The 17,839-nt window shown below is 36.2% G+C and overlaps 1 long non-coding RNA gene across 1 annotated transcript in view; it reads left to right on the top strand.

The window, feature by feature from the left end:
* LOC135223464 (uncharacterized) overlaps nt 1–8,306 on the top strand; it is a 28,261-nt gene extending 19,955 nt beyond the window's left edge. Inside the window, exon 3 of the long non-coding RNA XR_010316506.1 lies at nt 7,903–8,306. This is a non-coding gene — a long non-coding RNA (uncharacterized LOC135223464). The remainder of the gene's footprint in view (nt 1–7,902) is intronic.
* Nucleotides 8,307–17,839: the final 9,533 nt, after the last annotated feature.

Below are 17,839 nucleotides of genomic sequence, written 5' to 3'. Positions count from 1 at the left end.
CTAATTATATATATCTGCCAGGTAAGTATGAACAAACTTAATTGTATTATAACAATAACATATTTAAAAAACAAGTAATTGAGAACAAAAATATGGAACAAAAATATGGAAGAAATGGTGTGGTTGAAGTTTGACATTCTAGTACGTATTTTCTGTTATATCTGATACTTATAATACGTATTGTTGTAGATCTTTGCCACTTAGGTCTATCAGGATCAGATGCTTTTTTTTTTCTATTTACTTAAATCCCCATCTGTTTTTTCCTGTACTTATTTTGGAGTCTGTAAAGGCCAATTTTATTTGCAGAATAATATATTACAGTGTTTCCATAGCAAAAACTTAATTATCTGTATAGTGCTACACTTTATTCATAAGGAGAGTTCTAGGACTTCTAATGCCTAGCCTATTGGTAACCTTAGTTGTCTGCGTTCCTACTTAAAATACAAACCTTCGGTCTTTACATAGGAATTTACCTTGCGGACGCAAGTTGGAACAGCCGTTTAACTTTCAGACAAGGTCATTAACTACCAATGGTAGGGGGAAACCCCACCCACTCATCGTTCTGCACTCCAGTTTGCTTTCGGCTGCTGTCGTATGAAGATGTCTATGCACTTCTCTGCTTGACTGCCGTTTGCTTTCTTCTCTATTTTGGTAGATTTGTATTTGTGTAGGAACACACAGCAAATTTTTTAAAGTAATTTGTATTTTTCCCAATGTACAAACCTGAAGGTCTTTACATTTACAGCCCACCTAAGCCATCCCTCATTCTGAAACCTGGACCAAAAAGCAAAGTGGAGTGGAGGCCGATGAGTGGGTGGGGCTTCCCCTCTACCGTTCCAGCTCACATCCGCATGCTAAATCCCTAAGTAAAGAACTTTATATTTGTATGTTGGGGGAAAAATGCAAGTTACTTTAAAAATTTGCTGTTTTGCTTACATTTTACTTTGCATTCACCTACATTACTTCCTTATAAAGTCTGATTTTGATATAATTTTATTCAAAATTTTCCATATTTATTTTACAATATTCTGAATGTCAAGCTTTGAAGGGCCAGTCACTCAAATAATTGTGTATGATTTTAACAATACTAGAATATACATTGTATCCCAGACAAGAGTAAATATACAACATGGATGATGGCCAGTGTAGGTATTTATATTTGTTTTTTTTTTATAAGTTATGTTTGATAGAAAGTACTGAATTGAAGTTTAAATTACCTGTAGACTTTTTTTTTTTCTATGGTAACAATACTTGCAGGAATAAATATCGAAAGTTCCATCTTTGCAGGCAGTATATGTCAGGGTGTATTGTACAGACAGCAAACATTCATGAAGATTTAACAAATCAATGCCAGCTTAGCCTAGGATTAATTGGTAAGGATCATTAATAAAAGTATAATGGTTAAAAATTATTTATTGTAAATTGAATAAGAACAAAATGTAATTAACCAATGGAGTGTGTAGTTACAAAAAACAAATTCTTTCTTTTTCCATTATACCTAAGAAATACCAGAGCCCTTTACTATCACTTTTTTTAAGTATAATTTTATGCCAGGAACTGGTAAAAAACTTATGTTAAAAAACAACTTGTACAGATGCCATTCCTAAGTCAGGAAAGCCTGAGTTGCTACAAGCAGCTGTGTATTAAAAATAGTTCATGTCATAAAGGTAAAAGAAATATAGTGTGGTAATCGATAGTAAATTTTCAACCAAATCCTTATGTTACTGTAGATTTTGAAAAAGGCCAATTTTATCTCAAGCTAACAAACTTATCTTCGGAATGTAACCTATGCAGCCATGAATCTGGGTGTATGAATTTATTCCTTTCGTACTCATGGAATAGATTCATACTTGTGTGACATAACTTATGGAAAGTCAGTTCATTTGATATGTTATATGTATTTTTTCTTTTTATTAAATTTGTGAATTGATTTCAGGGTTATAGATAACACTAGTAGTATTAATATGTATTGTAGACAACAGCAAGGTCATGCAAAACTAATAAAATTAAGAGCTAAATAGGAAATTTCTATAGACAATAAGTTTGATATTATTTGTCTTTTGGTATGAAAATCCTAAAATTCAGAGTACCTTACCATTTAATAAAAGGATTAATAAGGTACAGTACTTGAATGCATCTTTTAAGGCAAGAAAACTCTGATGTTCTCTCCCCCCCCCCCCCCCCCCCCCCCAATGTAGCATTCATTTTTCAGGTCCTTTTTATGCCATAAAGTAACCTCATTTTCTTTCTTGGCTTAACATATAGTGTTTACTAGGTAAAGTACTGTGACTCTCGACATCTTTTCCCGAGGAAAGAATGAGAGAATACAAATTAATTAAAAATTTGTCATGTTAGCAGCCTCGGAATCACTACTAATTATTATCGTCATTATTTTAAATTTATTTTCAGCAAATGAATGACATACATAGTATCATAGCTTGATGTATCATTGCTTTAGTATAAGGATACATTATTGCATCACTGTTTCATGACCACTTCAGTGTATGAAATAATTAGATATAATTACCACAAACACTTTAGTGTAGGAAATAATTAGAAATAATTACCATGATCACTTCAGTGTACAAAATATGTAATTTGAAATAATTACAACACAATTAGAAATAATTTTAAAAATCATAAAAAAATAGCTGTAGTATTTATAAACAAATGGGAAACTATATTCAAGAAACACACTATAGCAGTTTTGTAAATTAATCAGCTATAATCCTCCATCATGAAAAACTTAAGTGTTTTGTGGTGATCATTTGGGATTAGATTAACCATCTCACTCACTGAAACTCTCATCCTCTGGGATAAATCCTGTAAGTGAATACAAAAGATTATTGTTCATACGCGAACAAACCTTCGACCTTAACAATAGGATAATTTCTAGCGCCTAGCTGGATCCGGTTAAAAAGCAGATGAAAGCAAGGAATCTTGTGATATCTGGCAACGCATGCGTAGCTCGGGCCAGGATTGGTCAAGGACGACGCAGCTACGCCAGTCTTTTCTTTGACCGCCTGGGCGAGAGTTGTGTTAACCTCTCTTGGCCTTTTCCCGGTTCATTGCCTGTTTTGTTTCTTTTAGTGTGTGTGTGTGTGTGTTTTGCCTGGTATTATGGCTTCTTCTGCTCCTTCTTGGCGTCAGCGTATGTGTCCCGGAGTTCCTGGTTTTCCGTTTTTTGGCTTCGGCAGCGACCGACCCTCACATCACATGCAGTAGGTGTCGTTCAAATTTTTGTACTATTACGAATCTGTGCACGGAATGCCGGGCATGGCCTAAGGAGCAGTGGAGGTCGTTTTATGGCAAGAGAGAACATCGAAGGGTTTCGACTCTTCCTACTTGGGAAGGTTTATCGTCTATTCCCGATGTATCGTCTCCCACAGTAGTCAACCCCCATAGTAGTGTTGTCCCTGCATGTCCTTCCTTTTCTTCCATTGATTCGTCGATGGAAGTATTGGGAGGTCGCCAGGGTAATATTTGTAATGTAGCCCCCTCTTCCTCGGGAGTTTATTCGGTTCCCGAGAAGGGTGAGGCTTTTTCATCAATCTCTTCTCTTCCAGTGTCGGAGGCGTCCAAAATGGCGGCGATTTGGAAGACGCTTGGGCTAGGGGGCACCCCGTCCTTGGAGGGGTTGCTGGCGCATTTTGTGGAGGCTCACACCACCCCCCCCCCCTTTCCGGTCTGGCCAGGACATTCCCCCTCCTCCCGGCCTCGTCTTCGTGGGTAGCAGCAGTCGGCCATCTTGTATTGCTCCGCCAGTGTCTGCCGCCGCTTCGAGTCCGAGTGATGCTGCAGCATCAGCCCCATCGATGACATCACGGGGTCCATCTTTGTGTATTCCTCCGCCAGTGGCGTCTCTTTCCCCCTCGCACCGAGGGGAAGCCGTGACGTCACCGCCGCTTGTGACATCACTCACATCGATGAAGTCTCTCCCAGTCGTCTCCTCTGCTCCGCCTTGCTCAGCCGTGACGTCATCACTGCCGCCCAGTTCGCTACATCTCCCTTCCTTGTCTTCAGAGCCTTCTGTGTCACATCAGTCTGAGGTCATATGCCAGGCAGTGCTTTAGAGGTTGGACTCTGTATTGGATGTGAAGTTGGCTGCCTTATCAGTTGGGAGGACTGGTAGGAAACGTGTTGCTTCGTTCCCGCCTCCTGAGAAGAGTGCGCATAAGAAACTATTGCTGTCTTCCTCTCCCTCTTCCCCCTCTACACCTCGTGGGCGTATCAAGCATTGGAAGGCTAAGGACTTTGCCCTTCCTTCGACTTCGAGGGAGGAATAACGCGGACGTGTTCCCAAGAGTGCCTGTGGTTTTCGGGCGCAGTGTTTAGTTGGTCGTGCCGTTTCTGCGCAGGAGTTCTGCTTTGTCCTCTGCCTCGAATCTCGAGCAGTTGACTCCCCTCCCACCCCCTCCCGGTCTGTGCACATCGTGAGTGTGTTGCAACCTCCCCTGCCCGTGCAAGTGACGTTAGTGCTCCTCCTTCTCCAAGGCCTATTCGTCGCTGTAAAGAAACTAAAACTGAGTCTTGATAATTTACTACATACTTAGTCAGTACAACGTTGGGTCTTATCAGAAGGTAGTTAACTATGAAAAGATGGTGTACATATGACTGTATTTATACCTAAGCTACATATTTGAAGCCAAAAAAGTTTTTAAAAAATTATTATTATTTGGTTGAATCTTACCTTTTAAAAAACTATCATTATTTGGTTGAATCTTACCTAGTGTTAAAGATAGCTTTATATCTCTGTGCCACTAGGTGAATCAGCATTCAAAAATATCACAGTACTGTAGGTACATTTATTTTATTTGGATGCCTTCCACTGGAATCAAGGCTAAGAATGTCATGCCTTGTAGGAATGAGTACTGTGTTAGCAGGCTGTTGATTTTTTTTAGGAGAGACATTTTGTGCTGCCTGCAATGGTATAAAGTGTGATCTTGACTAAAGATTTTAATAAGTAGGGATCTTCAAAGGACTTTCTGCTTACGTTCGTTAGTAAAGGAAGAGAAGGGAAGCGGACAGATTGCAAAAGCAACTAGTTAGGTCAGGTCACCAACCTGTCATTCCTCCCCCTTCTCCAGGTCCTTTGTCTGTAGTTATTCATAGTCAGTCTAGAATTTTAATTTGCCAGTGCCTTAGTTAGTACTGAGACTTCTTCTTTAACTCCACTTTTGTTTAGGAAAAGCGTATTCAGAAGTTAAAACAGGACATAATCCTTATTTTGGTCAGTACAAAGTTTGTCTGAATTGATTTAGGGAACCAGTCCAGGTGCCCCTGTAGTTTGCTCTTATCTGTAGTAAAAGCTAATGCTACATAGAATATAGCAGCTGTTTTTGTTTCTCCTGTAGGTCACCTTCTAAGTCTGACTCTCTTAAGGAGATAAAGAAAATATATTGGTACAACTCTTATTTTAAATATTTTGGGGATCAGTTCAGCCCTCAGCTTCTGGTAGATGACCAATTGCAGGCCCCTGGCATGCTTGGAGATACATCGGAGCAGAATCTTAAGTGGTTAAGGCACTTAAGGAGAGTTATGATTCCTTTTAGGTCCCACTCTACTGGTTTAGTCTACTATAGCCGTTACTTTTGTTTTCTCAAGCAGAAGTATCTAATTTTTTAGGAGGAGGTTGTAAATTAGGGACAATGAAATGGAGCAGGTGTCGATATTTAAGTGGGATTTTACATCTGACATTTATCCTAGCTAAATAAGGAATTGGAAATTGGCACCCAGTGATGGATATACAGTGGTCCCCCCGTATTCGCGGGGGATGCGTACCAGACCCCCCCCCCCCCCCCTGTGAATAGTTAGAACCCGCGAATGTTTGGAACCCCTATAAAAATGCTAAAAACCAGCCTATTTTCTTAGTTAAAACTCAAGAAAAACCCACTAAAAATTTTCATAAATGGTTTTTTTTAATAGTTTTATCACAAAAAGTGCATTTTATGATGAAATTCATAAAAAAAACAGGAATTTGTGGAGATTTTAATGCATAGAAAAATACCGCGAATGCACGAATTTTCCGCCAATAATGCAGGGAAACGTTACCGAGAGAAGTCCGTGAATGTGTGAGTCCGCGAATCTGGAGAACGCGAATACGGGGGGTCCACTGTATTGAGACTGAACCACTTTGTGTCTGTCCCTGTGATTTTTGGTTTTTCCAGCATGGCTTTAGTGACTTTTCCAAAAGAGCGATCGGATGTTTCAGTGGACGTGTAGGAGACATTTGTCTTGTATAGTACATCCTTAATCACACAGTTCCTTCAAGATGTACCTATTTACATAGAAGGTATTGCTGTTCAAGGCACTTTGTTTCAGCTCCTCTTTAAGTACTCACATGGAATGTGTTGCTCATAGGCAGATGGTGTCAACTTTTAGGAGCAAGAATTCTTTTCTACCAAGTTAACTGGTTCAAGTTGGCCAACTCTATCATCAGCATTCCAAAGGCCAAGGATTTGTTGCTTCACCTGGCTCATTCTCTGTGCATTATGATTTTCAGTCAACTTCCCTAACTCCTCCTCAGTACATTCTTATCTGGTGATATGGAGATACTTGCAATTTACAGGCTTGTCTGTCAGGAGACGAATAGGTACTCTCTTCTCAAAGAGTTTTAACCCTACAAAAAGCTTCCTATGTGGAAAGTGCTTTCTTTATTAGGAAACATGGCCTCACTGGAGAATTTGTCAGAATAATCAGGCACAATTACAGTACAGTCTCGGCGTAAGGGATTACAAATTGCAGCTAACGTTCATTAAAATTTAAGTAATCCACGACCATCATTGTTGCCAAGTTTTGTATAAGGGATGCTGAAACCAATAGTTAACCATTTTATTCTTAAACCCATGTTCAGCTTTTCTTTTTCCCTCTGTCTTGTAACAAAAAACAAATTATTTTGACATTTGTTACAATGACTCACATTACACCATAGAATGTTCAGCACTACACCTGGTAAAGCTTACAAGATGTCATGGCGGTGAAAAGACCATCAAAGATTCCTAGTGGGGATTATCCCTGGTCAGAAACAAAGTCATAGCAGAAAGCTTGTTACTTTGAGTGAAATGAACATGATTTCAGAAGTTCAATTAAAGATGTGATATGTACATTACTTCCCTAATGCTATTCTGCTTGGATTTTAATAAATTTTATCTAATTTACTTTTCTTTTGAATTAGTGAGATCTGTTCTTTCTGTATTTCCCTTTGCCTTCTCTTACTTGTTCCATTTGAACAGGATTCATTTTCTGAATAATATTCCTTTTCTAAATAGTAAGTATAATAATATTAGAACATGCATATGACAGTTATATTTGTGATTTGAGACCATCTTGTCTACAAGTACTGTAATTCCAGCTGATGTGTCACATAAAGGGGATCATTTTAGATAAACCCCATGTATTGAGTCCAATTCTTATGGGCTGTACTAGAGCACACGGCAGGTTTAATCTAAAATTAACAAAGTGCCATTCCTTGTGAACATTATACTTAATTGTTTCATCATAGATGACAGAGGTGACTCATTTGCCTAATAAATTGTAATACCTTAGCATTAATCCTCATTACTTTAATTATAATACCTTAGCATTAATCCTCATTACTTTTCTCTCTGTGCTTCCTTCGAGTTGGGGAACTCAACTTTGAGCTACCATTACCTTTTACTGTACAGGGTCAGGATGCATGCATGGACAAAACTGCAACTGCAGGAGCAATTTTTTATTACATAATTCGGTGATAACTTGCTCCACACACCTTTCAGTCCTTTACTGTGTTCTTTCTCTGGAATCTGCATTTGCATATCTTTTGTTCATTGTTAGTCTTCTTTTTTAAATATTCTTTAATAGCTGGAATTACAATCCGTTCTTAAAGTCATCTCTGTAATCAAGTTTTCTTCTTTTTTTTTTCAGACTAGCTGACTTCAACCCTGCAGTTAGGTCACAATGTTGAATCTGCTGAACCCTTGAAACTAGAATATAGCGATGATGGGAACTGCTGCTTTAAAGAAGAAACTACCATGTCTTCAGGATCACAGAATGGAAACAATCAGATGCAAATTGAATGTCCTTCCTGGCATGTAACTTGTCCTCTTACATGTATCATTGAAAATGTATTTTGATTTCAGACAGGAGTTGTAAACATTGCTGCCTTGATTTCTTGCCTACCAGGTATAACATTGGTAGCATGTCACAAGCATTGTTAGGTGTGATGAAAGCCAATTTATCTTTATTATTGAAAAACACCATATGAAACAACATAATAATTTTGGTGAGGTTATGAAAATTTGGATGTATGAAATAAAGTATGGTATATATATATATATTTTTTTTAACACTTAAGGTGTTACTAAGTTGTGTAAATGACATAGATTTTCAGACTACTTAAAGGCCTTAGCACAACTGGCAAAAAGTCCACCCAACACCAGACAATCCTTCACAAAGATCAGTCCAGTTTACTATGGTAATTCTGAAAACCATTAGTGGAGAATATAAGGACATTTATAATCATAATCAGTATGAAAGGGACTCAAAAGGTAAAAGATAAGTAATAAGGAATGAGATCATTGAACATCGTGTAGGAATAACAAGGTAAGATCAAAAGAGACATAGCCAAAGGAAAACATGAAAAATGTGAGGCTCTATAGTACCCATCTTCATTAGATGAAGAACAGTGACAGTGGGTTACCCAGGTAAGTGGGAGAGGACAGTTGTAACATGAAAAGACTGGCCCACCTTCAGAAATACATAAGCAAAAAATAAACTACTGTACTCCTGTATCTGGTTTGGTGGAAATTAGCCCCGTACCGTTCCTGACATGAACTGAGGGAACAAAGCTTTCACAGAGAGACCTGAAGAGTTAATATATCCAAAGAATAAGAACAGACAAAATGATAACCGATTGCGTATAGGCGTCACACTGAAATCATGAGTAAGAAAATATGCAAGTGACCCAGCACTGGACAAAGGTAGATGGCAAGTGGAAATCCAAATCACCATGTGATCCTTAACTGCCAGACTGCAAATGCTAGAGAGAATTGGTTAAGGAAAAATGATTAGAAATGATCTGAGGTGGACAATGTCTGTCTCAAGCATAACTTATTGAAAGAGGTGAAGGAAAAAAGGCAAATGGCATTCCAAATTATTCAAAGAATGTCACGAACAAACTACGCAACTATAAGTCACACAGCAATCTCAACAAAATTAACCATGTGGGCACTTTATGATCTACCCTCTTAAGTTGAGACTGCCTTGACGGAGTTACGCATTTCCAACCTATGGTTGAAACTGCGTAGCGGGCAAGAGGGCTTTCGAACTGGGAGATTTATCTCCTAGTTTGAATCTAAATGTCTCTATTTTTCTCTTACTTGATCATCTTCCAATCTCTTACTTTCTATCACTCAGTTGCTCCCCCTAGCTGTCCTCCTCCTCTTCACTAAAACCCCCGTGCATGTTAGGTAGGAGCTGGATCTCTGAACTTGGGCTTTACCATGATCCAAATGGCAGGGACCATAGAGGTTTGGTCTGCCACTTGAATATGTTTGGACCCTGAGGATATTGGTGTGATCCTACATCAATATTTATTGGGGCGGGACTATCTGTGGGGACTTGCCTACGGAATCCGGGGAGGTATAGTCTCCAGGGTAGGACTCTCGGCAATTTATCCGGATTGCCCTCTAACATAACAGGAGTGGGGATGATTGCATAATAGCTATGCCCACAGTCCTATCAAGTGGATTTTGCTTACACTTGAGCCAATCATGTTATGATAGAGCCATCCCTTTGGAGTAGGGTAGGGAGTGGACATATGGGAGTTGGTCTCTGCTGTGTCTCTTTGGTGAAGGGGAAGTCTTTGAGAGGAGACCCAATTTTTTTCCATGACTTGCAGTTGGTTTCTCTGTAATTTCAAAATAAAAAGAAAAAATGGAAATTGACTATGGAACTCGGTCCCCCGGAAAATGTGACCCTGTGACACTAGATAACCATCTGACCCTGGAAACGAACAAGGACACCCTTTTGGACACTTCAAAAATTTTATAATTAATCTAATCCAATATATAGCAACTATGGAGCCTTTTATTAGGCCAAAAAGATTTGTCAAAAGAAAATTCCAGCCTAGCCCTTCTCTAGCTTTATTTGAATCACTTTTTGGAAAGGAGAGTTGGACAAGATTTTTGACAATAGAAAGTGAAAACAAAATTTCAATTTTAAAATTATAAAATTATTTACTGACCAAATACCCAACAGAAAACATGAAATTTCGTCAAACACAAACAAATACATGGATAGTGGAAACCACTACTAAAGCCCAATCAGAAAATTACTTACAAATTATGAACATAGATAACACAAAAAAGTCACCAAGCATAATAAACTTAATAGTATTTGTGGTACAATAATCCTGCCAAATAATGACGACGAATTAATAGATAAAAATATTTTGATGGACTCCCTTAAGAAAAGATATAAAAACATTGAAGATTGTGACATTTATAATATCCCAGGTAGGAAAAATTCAAAAATAAATATACAAATAGCTAAATTGAAATTTGAAGGAAACGAACTCCCTTTAACAATTAAAAGTATTAGGGCAGACGAGAGAATTAAGACCATATGTCCCTAAACCACTGCAATGCAAATCATGTAGTAAATATGGCCATTCAAGTAAAAATTGTAGAGAAGCTCCAAGATGTGCATGTTGTGGATCATACAACCACACTACAAAATGGGACTGTGAAAACCCAATTTGCATAAATTGTGGTCAGAATCACCACTCAAGACCAAAGGAATGCACATGTTACTTATACAATACTGAATCAAAAATCTTACAAGAAAGAAGTGGAATGTCAATAAGAGAAGCTAAGATAGAACTAAGAGTAAGAGGTTTACAAGATCCAGCAAGGAAAAGCACATATAAAGAGGTAGTAAATGAAGTGCAAAACCAAATTCCTACAAAATTATACAGTATAAATCAAACTGAAAATACTCATAATATAAAGGCCCAAAATTGAAGCTCGGAAGCTACAGAACATATAAGCAACACAAATTTATATAATATATTATTACCAACACCAGAAATGCATGAAGACATGGTGAATTTGGAGGACAAGCAAAATACAAGACCTAAGTCAAAAAAAAAGGACTACTTGAAACAACCCCACCCAAATCCAAAAAACAAATTATACAATCAGTAAGACCAAAAATCTATATGGAAAAACATGAATACCGAGAAAACAAAGTCAACGAAAATTGCTTGCAAACAAAAAATGAAAAAAGAGAAAGTTGAAATATCAGATGAAATTGAAGAAAGTATTGAAATAGAACCCAAGATCAAAAGCCATTTAAATGCACCTCTAATAAAAAGAACATCTGAGACTCTAAAGCCAATAAAGAAAACAATAGCAGAAATACATCACCCACCAAAAGAAGAACAAAGTACAGAAAAATTATACAACTTCAATAAAATTCAAAGTTCAGGAAAAAAAAAGATATTAAAACAAAACTCAAAAAAACCTTCTTAAAATGTCTATTTTACAGTGGAATATTAGAGGATACGTATCAAATAATGAAAACTTAAAATCATTAATTAGAGAATGTAATGCAAATATCATTTGCTTACAGGAAACTAAAATAGGTAACAATGCTCTCAATGCTGGCATAAATTATAATGTGTGGAAATCAACATAAATTTTAAATGACAACAGCCAAGGAGGAACTGCAATCATAACGCATTCTTCAATCAAATGCCAACCTGTTAGGATTAAACTCGGTAATACAGGTATGTGCAGTTCAAGTATTCCTGGAAACAAAAAATAACAATATGCTCAATATATATGGAACCGTCTTTAGACAGTCGCTTAATAGATCATCTTGGAAATAATAAACCATTACAAGTGGAAGATTTAGAAAATCTAATAGAACAATTACCAAAACCTTACTTATTAGTAGGTGACTTCAACGCCAAACATCCCATGTGGGGAAGTACATCATCTGACAGGAGAGGAAATATTCTCCTAGATTTTATAGATAACAAAAATTTGATTATTTTAAATGATGGTTCTCCAACAAGATTTGATATTTTATCATAATACCACATCTGCAGTAGACATCACTTTATGTTCCCCAGAAATTGCCACAGATTTCAGTTGGAAAGTAAATAATAATTTATTTGGGAGTGACCACTGGCCAATACAAATTGAGCTAAAAAAGAATACTAATATAACATATATACCGAAGAGGATAATGGAGGAAGCAAATGAAACTATTCCAGTTACTTCAGGCAATCCGACTAGACCACTGGTACCCTGGTGGAACGAGGAATGTAAAGCAGCAAGGAAGATAACGAGAACATGCTTTAGAAGATATCTGAGACAAAAATGTGATGCCAATAGAATTGCATATTTGAGAGCTAAAGCAAAGCAGAAAAGAATATTCAAGATAGCCAAAAGAAATTCATGGAAAAAATATATTAATAATATAAATTCTAAAACTCAAGACAAAGAAATCTGGAAGAAAATAAATAAACTACAGGGTAGATATCGGCCAGAACCATTACCTACATTAAAAGTAGAAAACAACTATATTTCAAACCCCAAACTAGTAGCAAATGAATTGGGTAAATGCTTCGCCAAAACATCGAGTATCTCGAATTATACAAAGAAATTCTAATTAAAAATAAAAAATGATGTCCCAATACCAATAAGATCTAATAATCAGGAAATCTATAATCTTCCTTTCACCATGGAAGAACTGGAAAATGTCCTGAAACTTGCAAGCCCAACAGCTCCAGGGGAAGACAACATAGATATGAAATGACAAAAAATCTACCAGATGAGAGCAAAACCTTTTTATTACAAATTTTAAATGAATTATGGCATTCTCACAGCATGCCTAAAACCTGGAAAGAATCTTTAATCACACCAGGCTTAAAACCAGGAAAAGACCCAGTGTCATCAAGCAGCTATAGGCCAATAGCCCTTACTAGTTGTCTAAGCAAGATATTTGAAAAAATGGTAAATAACAGTTTAATATGGGTATTAGAAAGCAAACAGCTATTGTCAAACAGACAGTTTGGATTCAGGAAAAATAAAAGTACCATAGATCCCCTCTTAATGATGACAAGAGAGATACAAAATGCAATGGTTGGTAAAAAACAAATAGGAGTATTTTTTGATTTAGAGAAAGCATATGATACCACTTGGAGGGGAGGGATTTTAAAAAAATTGATAGAATGGGGAATAAGAGGGAATTTATATGAATATATTAGGGAATTCCTATCTGAAAGATATATAAAAGTCAAAGTGGGGGCAGAAATCTCTGAATCATTTATCCAGGAGGAAGGAATCCCCCAGGGTAGTGCACTAAGTGTGGCGTTGTTTGCAATAGCAATAAATGAGATAATGGAAATGATCCCACCAGGAGTCCAAGGATCCCTTTTTGTAGATGACCGTCATATATAGTAGCGGTGAAAAAGCGCTGGACATAACCAACAGATTGCAAGGAGCCATAAATAGGGTAAAAAAAATGGGCCGATAACAAGGGTTTTAAATTTTCACCGCAAAAAACAAAAGTAGTCAGGTTTACAAGATCAAGAAAACAGGAATTAATTCCTACTTTATTCATAAATAATAATATAATTGAATATGATGATGAAATAAAATTCCTCGGTGTAATAATTGATAAAAAACTTACATTTAAAGAACATATAGAACAACTGGCGATAAAAGTGAGAAAATCCTTAAATATAATAAAAGTAACTGCGCATAATGACTGGGGTGCTGATAGAACCTCTCTGATAAAAGTATATAAAGCTATTTGTCTAAGTAAACTTGATTATGCATGTCAAGTATATGGTAGTGCTTCTAAAACCCTATTAACAAAACTGGATGTCATACATAACATGGGTATTAGACTATGCACTGGAGCCTACAGAACTTCCCCCGTGGAAAGTCTGTATGTAGAAGCAGGAATAGATCCCCTGAAAGTACGAAGAGAAGAAATGGAATTAAAATATATAGCTAAAATAAATAACCTTAATGATAATCCAAACACCAAATATATGCAGAACATAAATAATTATGACAATAAACCAAGAGCCTCTAAACCATTGGAGAATAGATTAAAACTTGATAAAGAACATCTAAAATTAGGAACAAGTAGCATATCAAAAATAACCACTCCTAAAATACCTCCGTGGAGACATGCTAAAATAGAAATCTGTGAAAAATCATTTAATAAGAAGGTAACAGATGCACAATTAAGGAGTGAATTTCTGTCACACCAGGAAAAACATAAACGGGACATTAGTATTTATACAGATGGTTCCAAGTCGAAGGAGGGTGTAGGCTATGCTGTAATAACAAAAAATATAAAAATAAGGGAAAAAATTCCAAAAATATGCTCGATATTCACTGCAGAGATAAATGCTATATTAGAGGCTATAAAACATACCTTTATGGTGGGAAAGGCAAACGATACCTTTGTAATACCTTTGTAATATACACGGATTCTTACAATGCTTTAGAAGCGCTAAGACAATACACAGTTTCTCATCCCGTAATTGAAGAAATAAGGGAGTGGATAGGTATAATAGTAAAACGGAAATCTATAAATATAAAACTATGTTGGGTCCCTTCCCATGTGGGCATAAAGGGTAATGAAGAGGTGGATAAAGAAGCCAAAAAGGCAGTAAAAAAGGAATCTATCAAAAAAATACAAATACCTTACAATAACATTAAAACAACAATAAATGAATACTGTCAATAAAAATGAGAAAAAGAATGGCTAGAATTGAATCATAAATTAAAGCATATTAAATCATCTGTAAAACCTTGGAATATACAACAATGTCACAGAAGGGAAGATATCATATTAACAAGATTAAGAATAGGACATACATACTTAACACACAAATACTTGATGTTGCAAGGCGAGGAAAGACAGGCCCCTTACTGTGACCATTGTCGTACTCTGGTCACAGTCCGTTATCTACTAACTGAATGCAATAAATTCGAAAGAAAACGAAGATCCAACAACATATATAATATACCACTTGAAGAACTATTGGGAGAAAATGCCCCACTTCAAAATATAGTAAATTATCTCAAAGAAATAAACCTGCTTTATATGATATAACACGTCTTATAATTTCATAGTTATACAGTAAGCGCTGAATGGTCTTTGCTGCCCCAGTGCTTGGTGTTACACCTAAACTTTATACAACCAACCAACCAACTTACTTTATGATCTAATGTACGTACATACAAGTATTAGTGACAAAGACAAGAAGGGTTACACATGGACCAGTATGTCATGACTAAAGCTAACTCGGTAACCGTAAGGATCTAATCTTTGGAGATTACTCAAATACAAATACGGTTTACCTTTACTGGATGAGAGCCCTGGAGTACAGCAAATGAGATGGTTGCATATTCAGTAATGGACATCAATCCAATCCAAGTCACTAATGCTCAAACCCTGGAAGACCAGCAATGTAAGTAATATTTAACTTTAGGTTTTTGGTTCCACCACGACCAATTGCCATTCACCAGACTTTTAAAAGTTGTGTTGGAAATAAGGTTTCTTGGGAAGTTGCTATGTATGAAATTTGGATCCAGTTGCCCTATCCACAAAATCCATGTATTGTAATTAACTACAACTCAGATTATGAAGAAATAGTATATCTTGCTGCATTTTTGTTCTCTTAAAAAGCCTTGCATGGTCATTATGTTGGCATGACCATGTAAGACATAAATATACTGTGAAAATGCTATAACAAAAGGAAAATTTTCTGAATAAAATATTTATACTCAAACTCCCCTTTCATATAATCAAAATCACATTATTTCATATAATCAAAATCACATTATTTTAAATAAAAGAAAGATGACATTTCACAGAAAATTTAGTAACATTAGGCTGGCTCTCACTCAAGTTTTATATAAAATACAAAACATAAAAGTTAGAGTTAAAGGAATTTATGTAAAATACAATAAAGTGATGAAAGGCATTTATAACATTGAAAAAGGCAGTGAGCAAAAAAAATTCTTGTAGTGCATATTTTCAAATGAATAATTTTCACGTTTCTCTCCCCAGAAAAATTTAGAATTAAAATGTATTAATGACTGCTGTTGTAACACTATCGAGCACTTCATGGAACACAATGAGATTAGAAGGGTGAATAAAATTATATACAGTACCACCTTGACTTATGTTGGAGGATCCATTCAAGCACTTATGGTGTTGTAAATTGAGTTATGGTATCGTAACTTGAGTCATGGCACTGTAACTCGATGTTGCATCAAATTACAGCACCGTAAGCACTGTTAAGTTGATGCCTAGTCTTGCTGTTAGCAACGCCAACAGTGCTTACGGCACTGCAACTTGATGCAACATCAAGTTACAGCACTGCAAAACACTGTTAACAGTGCTGAAAAAGAGCCGTTGAACAAGAGTATATATATATATATATATATATATATATATATATATATATATATATATATATATATATAATATATATATAGGGAAATCCAAAGCCTAGGCTTAGCCTAGTGCCAAACTCTTGCACTTTTCCAAAACTAGTCTATACCACATGTAATGTTCATAAAGTTGAGCTTTAAATATCAAACTACAAGAGTATATACAGTAAACTATTTAAAGTTTTTTACTATGAAAAACACAATAAAAATGCAGTTTACATAGTTTTCAATATATATTACACCCAAAGCATTCAAAGTAAGGTTTTCTTGGGATTTTTGAAGATTTTCAATAATTTTCTGGCTTACAACTCTTTTAAAAAAAAATTGAGTCCCGGTCGTAAACTGGAGATTCCTTGTATGTGTGTGTATAATATATATATATATATATATATATATATATATATATATATATATATATATATATATATATATATATATATATATATATATATATATATATATATATATATATATAAATATATATACTGTGTTTATAGTTCTGCCGAGAGAGAGGAAAATTTTACTATAGTACATTCACATTCACTGTGCATCTGATGTCTAGGCCAGTCCCTTACGATGCTCTTGATTGGCTGTTGAAAAGCCAATCACAGGGTAGGAAACTCTCAGTCTCTCGAGAGAGTTCACATAGGCAGGATGTGTGTTCCACCTCTCTGTGGGTTCCCAAAGTCTTTCAAAAGCTTACTGCCCTGTGATTGGCTTATCAACAGCCAATCAGGAGCATCGTAAGGGACGGGCCTTGACACCAGATGCACGGTTGATGTGAATCTACTATAGCAAGAAGGTTAACGTCCATTATCACCGATCACACACACAGACATTTGCTGGCTAATAAGACCCATATCCTCGTCCCTTACTACTGTTTGTCATGTGACGGTTGTACATCAGGGGTGCTATCGTAAAAAAGCTCTTATTGTGTGCACAAATACATGTGTTAGTGCCAGTGGTATAAATTACTATATACATATATATAGATATTATATATATATGTATATATTATATATTTGTCAAAACATGGCCCAAGAGAATACTATGAATTCTCTGGGCATTGCAGCTCTAGGCCCAAATGTAACGCCGTTATAAAAGTTAGATTCATAGCACAAGTAACTATTTAAATATGGTTCTCACATTTCATGAATCATAATCAAATAATCGGCAACTCTACCTACCCGGTGAAAGTACGAACAAAAGAGAAAATTACTAAAATGTCAACAATCCGACGCCGACGGTGCGACCAACTATTCTCTCACCCTTTGTCAACATCTGTCGGTATCTTATGTCATTACCGTCATAAACATATGCCCACCGACGCGGTAGATGTATTTTTCACTTTGATCTAGAAAAGGGCTTGT

The sequence above is a fragment of the Macrobrachium nipponense genome, chromosome 10, assembly GCF_015104395.2.
Source record: "Macrobrachium nipponense isolate FS-2020 chromosome 10, ASM1510439v2, whole genome shotgun sequence".
Lineage (NCBI taxonomy): Eukaryota > Metazoa > Arthropoda > Malacostraca > Decapoda > Palaemonidae > Macrobrachium > Macrobrachium nipponense.
The sequence above is the reverse complement of the archived record's forward strand: the minus strand, read 5'-3'. Positions and strand labels throughout refer to the sequence as shown.